The sequence below is a fragment of the Nicotiana attenuata genome, unplaced genomic scaffold, assembly GCF_001879085.1.
Source record: "Nicotiana attenuata strain UT unplaced genomic scaffold, NIATTr2, whole genome shotgun sequence".
NCBI lineage: Eukaryota > Viridiplantae > Streptophyta > Magnoliopsida > Solanales > Solanaceae > Nicotiana > Nicotiana attenuata.
Genome location: NW_017670296.1, coordinates 973,685 through 979,752, shown reverse-complemented (window position 1 = coordinate 979,752; position 6,068 = coordinate 973,685).

Genomic DNA, 6,068 nt, shown 5'->3' with positions numbered 1-6,068 from the left:
CAAATCTAGATGAACCCCGAGGACAGGGAGAAAACCTCGTTCATTACGAAATATAGTACCTACTGCTACACCATAATGCCCTTCGGGCTAAAAAATGCGGGAGCAACGTACCAGCGCCTAGTTAATAAAATGTTCGAGCATCAAGTAGGAAAGTCAATGGAAGTATATATTGATGACATGCTAGTTAAGTCCCTGCGCGCAGAGGACCATTTAACTCATCTGCAGAAAACTTTCAACATCCTCAAAAATTACAACATGAAGCTCAACCCCGAGAAATGTGCCTTTGGGGTGGGTTCGGGCAAATTCCTGGGCTTCATAGTATCGAACAGGGGGATCGAGATTAACCCCGACAAAATTAAGGCCATCAAAGGAATCACGGTGGTAAACAATGTAAAAGTCGTGCAACGACTAACAGGGCGGATACAGCCCTGGGCAGATTTATATCAAGATCATCAGACAAAAGCCATCATTTCTTCTCTTTGCTTAAAAGAAAGAACAACTTCGAATGGACTCCAGAATGCCAGCACGCCTTGGAGGAGCTAAAACGATATCTGACTAGTCCACCTTTGCTGCATACGCCAAAGGAGGATGGAACACTCTACTCTACCTGGCCGTTTCCGAAATAGCAGTGAGCGGTGTGCTGGTTCGGGAGGAGCAAGGGACGCAATTTCCTATTTATTATGTAAGCCGGACCCTAGGAGACACCGAAACCAGGTATCCCCGTTTAGAAAAATTGGCTCTCGCGCTAATAAGCGCTTTGCGAAAGCTGAAGCCCTATTTTCAATGCAATCGTATCTGCGTTCTGTCGAAGTACCCCCTCCGGAGCATACTGCATAAACCCGAGTTATCGGTTCGGTTGGCCAAATGGGCCATCGAACTCGGGGGGCGTGACATCGAGTATCTATTGATACCCAATTTTTTCCTATATATTTTTAATATGCAAAACACCTTCAAAATAGCATATATGCATACATAATCATGTCCAAGTGCTTTATTTTTTTCCATAATTTTTAAAGGCTTAAATTGACTTATTTTCCCCTTTTTATCCATAAAATCCCCAATAATTTTTTCCGAGATGATTATCTTGAGAATTATTCTATTGGATTTTTATATTTATGCCAAAATACGGGTAAGGTAATTTTTACATATTTTTTCAATTATATTTAGTATTTTTTAAGGGTAAATTGCACATAATTACAATATTAGCCATTTTAAGGTTTAATTATATTTTATACGCATAGAATTGGATCCTATATTTTTTAAATTGTTAATTATGTATTATAAAACACTTTAGTACTTTAAATTTATTTTCAAAAACTATTTGCTATTTTTTATAAATTAAAAAGGGAAAACTGGCTATTTAAATAACAGCCCCTTTTGTATTTATAGCCTAAATCAAACCCCAATTCCCAACTCAATTATGCCCACCAGACCAAGCCCAAACCCAATTTTATAACCCGACCCACCTACCCACTCTAATCTCGACCATTGATCTCCCAGATCAACGGTCCCCATTACCCTTACAATTTTTAAACCCAAACTACCCCCTAACCTAAATCATTTCTCACCAGTATGCCGCCCTTGAATCCCCTCTCCTCTCCAATTCTCTCTGAAACCTAAAGCTAACCCTAGCCGCCGCCACCCTAATCCCCTTCAATCCCCGCTCAATCCATGGACTCACATGGTTGTTTGAGCCGTATACCGGTCTCTTATGTCTCCTGGTGGCCCGCTTTTATTATTTCATGGACAGATCTCGATGAGATCTGTTCCAGTCCTTTCTCATCTTCTATCCATGGTCATTTCCCGGCCATCCCTGGCCTTTCGAGTCAGATCCATGGCTTTTCCGACTAAATCGATAACTTTTCGAAGTTTTCTTGCTTTAATCTGGATTATCCGAAACCCTAGACCCTCGATTTTCTTTCAGATCTTTCTTAGATCTGTGTATGTCATGAATGTCCTGGTGTTTTCTCAAAGGATTTTCCGATTTTTCAAAGTGACTCTTCGTCTTCAAAGATTAGGGTTTTCTTAACCTCTTTTAAAAGACTTCTCTTCTGATTTTCAGTATTGTCTTATGATTTTACTTTGCTTAAACGGTTCGCTTATGTTTTTCTTCTACCTGGTTCATCGTGTTGAAAACCCTAAGTGTTTTGGTTCTATCCGATGTTCTGAAATGTCTTTGTTTATTTGTTTATATGCCTGTTTTGATTGGGTTCTTTGTGGTTAGATCCTTTTCCTTTGTTTTCCTTGACTGATTCAGAGTTCTTACCATTTTTCTTTTACTCGACTATTGTTAAAACCCTAATTTCCTAAAATTCTTCTCACCTGTTACTGAGAGTTTTTTAAGAAATGATCTCCTTTTGCTGTTGCTATGTGTTAGACTATTTCCTTCGTTTCTGGTTCTATGTGACTGCTTGCTTTTGTTGACTACTATGCTTTGAGAAGGTTCTGTTACTACTGAGCCCTAGCCTACTCTTGTTGCTGATGTATGTTTACATGGTTGCTTTTTTTGCCAATATGTTTGGCCTTGCATGTTGTACGCCGTAAAATCAGAAGACTTGATTTTATCTATCACGACAATTTTAGAAGCCTTTCTCAAGACCCCGAGGGTGGAGGGCCACGGTCGAGTTCTCGGTCTCAGGGCTCGTTGAAGTCCGAATCGAAGGAGGCAGGGTCCGAGGTCAGAATAGAAGAGGAAGTCTCCTAGGCATATGACTACACCTGACAGGTTCAGCCTATCTGGAGCCTACTGAGAGGACTCGCGTCAAGCCGTCCCATCTTTGTATTCTCGCAATTAATATATATGCATTTTACAGAGTCCCCTCCCCTATTAAAAGGGGACTCGACCTTCCTTGTAAAGGGCTGATGTTGCTCCACTTCTCCAATAAACAATAATATCTCTCTCTTTTTCTTCTAAGTTATCAGTGTTCTTCGACCCCGAGGTCGGTCTAGCATTTTATTGTTCTTCGTTTGTTCTTCATCATTTAGCTTAAGATTGGCGGTATATAGCCTTGTTTATATATATACTTACCAGTTATCCCCTTCCCGACTACCCTCGATAAGACCGAGTTAGGCTCAAGGCCTGGCCCCGAGGTATCTACTAGCTTGCTCCAAACCCGGGAATGTCCCCTTACTGGTTCTATTATCATCTTTGGCTAACTCGATCTTTACTGTTTTACTCCATGTTTTAGCACTAATCACCCTTACAATCTAGCTCGGGAATAGATCATATATTTTTAGAATCCCATTTATAAATTTAAAATTTGTTACCATTTTCACGGTAAACAGTTTGGCGCCCACAGTGGGGCTAAAAATAATAGTGATTATTTTCTTGCTAGTTTCGTCACTCAAACACACGATATCTTTCACACTTTTTCTTGCCCAGGATCTTTCGATTTCAGGTTACTGATCAGCTTGATAAGGGAAATCGAGGACGATAACCCCAAAAATCGCAAAGAAAACAATATGGCCGACAACGCACGACCTCGATAACGCATCCATATCGGTTCGAGCGGACACAGATTAGTACGCTGCACAGCGGGGTAACGAAGTCTTGCACTCCAATGGCGGCACGCAACAGGCTAACCAACAGGAAACCCGAAAAATCCCAGCTCCGGTAGAACGGGAAGTTGATCTTCGTGTTATTTTTGAAATGTTGCAGGAACAACGTTTGGCTATCTCTCAGCTACAGAGCCGCCCGGAGACTCTTGGCGCGGTAGCATCCAAAATATCTACTCGCTCCGAGCCTGTATCCAAGGTATCGGGCAACAACGAACCAGCAACTTGTCCTGTAAGAGTAAGGATGCTGGAGGACATTATCGAAAAAATTGACTCTGGCGCGAACGGAAGAAACGATCCGAGGCACAATGCATCTCGCAACAACAAGGCGGTAGCCCGAAGACGACACCTTCTAGGAACCCCCAATGGCACCAGATTCAACAAAACGCAACCGGCAAGGAAACCCCGCCCGATAGAGCTCGACTTCAACGTTGCAGTTCCAAGCATAGTGGTCACCATAAGTGAAGCCGAGAACTCTGGGTGGCTCGGATCTATTCAACTGAAACCCCTCCAAGGAAGCCGTGGCCCACCACGAGAATCACGAAATGCTCGGAGTTACAGACCCAAGAGAGCAGCAACTACACTATCCAACAAAGGTGACCACAAACCATCGCTAAGCAAGCAAACCCGGATCCAGCCCCAAGGAGAAGGGGAAATCGAACAAAGCAGAGTTGGCAAGCTGCAGCATATCGTCACAACCGTTAAAGGATGGCGGCACCCCGCTATGATCCGTAGAATGCAGAATTTATGTGCCCGTCACCGGAGAGGGATGGTCCCAGGAATACTCCCCAGTGACACCCTTTTGCCCGAGGAAAAGGATGCTGAGCCAATAGGACAAGCCGGACCAAAGACAAAGTTATACCGATAATGTCGGGCCAAAGCCAATAGGACAACCCGGACCAACGTCGCCCTCGGGCCGAACCGCCGATATGTCCCCAATGGCGGTTGCCACAACGACCAAATTGCTCCTCTTGCGCGGCCCGCCCGAGTTTGAGCTAATACATCGAGCGACACAGGGCGCAGACGCTTTGTACAGACAACGAAAGATACATCGCCCGGGATGCAATTCCGGCCCTACTCGTCCAAAGGTGTGAAACCACATGACAAACGCAGAGTCGAATCATCTAGCTGCAATTGAGAGGAGGAGATCCCTCGGTAGGGACAATCACGTCCTCGGCCGGGCCTGGCCGGACGAGGAATACGATTGCCGCGGGGCCTAATCCCAGGAACGCAGCATGCTTTTATCATTTCCCTTTCCTTTCTTGTTGCTAATCTGTACGCAGCCAGCCAGCCAAGGCATTTAGTAGCTCTGGATCCCGCTCGAGGCTCTACGGCCACCACGTGGCCGCCGGGCATTCTTTCCTCGATCGGGTTTCTATCAGGAAGAAGGTTCTGCCAACAAGATTATTAGCAGAACTGCATGCCCTCATGGAAGGGACAGAACAAGCCCCTGATCTCTCTCTCCATTTTCCAATATGGAATCATACAAGCACATCGGATAATCAGGAAAGTCACGCCCATATGGACCAAACCCACAGCAACAGGACAACATGTATTTACAACTTATATTTTCGCCAAGCAATATAGAATATTTTCTAAGCATTCGACGCCTCAAAGAAAAATAAGGCTTATCCTCGAAGACTTAAACAATTCAGCACCCCCACGACCCCAGCGTCGGGGCTCTAGGCTCACGAAGCCCTCACGATATGGCTCCAAGTCTCTAAAAGGCGGTATTCAAGCCTAAACTGATCAGATATATTTGGAGAGTCAACATGAGCAATTCGACAACTTGCGCGACCCTAGGGTCGGAACTCCGGGCTCACCAAGCCCCCGAAAAACAACTCCGGCCTCATCAAGTCCCAGAAACAGCTCCGAGCTCATGAAAAGTTGTCTTCAAGCAAACTCGATGACTCAGAGACTGTCGCCAATCTCCTCACACTGGAAAAGCCAAAATTGTAAGACCCTAACGGGCAGCCTCGGCAAATCCAGATCTATTCTCCATAAACTGTAAGAACTCAACAGGCGTGGCAAACTGTAAGACCTCAACAGGCATGAAGAATCCCGCAGTTTAGGCTACACGTCGCATTTGTATGAATCCCTAAAGGGCATACCCTCGGTGTAGACGCCTAAAACTGCTTCTCGGGATCAAAAATGGCCCCGGCCAAACGCACACGACTCCGGTCGAAACGGCTGCTACAGCCTAAAAAATGCGACTCGAGGATGCCCGACTGTTGCGAAAAAATCCTCCGAATCTACTTTGGAAAGAACCGGTTAAACACAGGCTTCCCTCAACAGGAAAAACACGAGCCCCGAGCACGTCGGCTCCAAAATTACAAAAGCGTCGATCTACTCGACCTATGGGCTATGAACCTTCCGAGGTGCTCAAAACATCATCGACTACGACTTGAAATCGAGGTTCTTATAGAACCGACGAAGGGTCAGGCAAAATAATCAATAAGACCTTAACGAGAGGAAACAAAGCCTACAAAAGCCTTCGGGCCTCACATCAAACA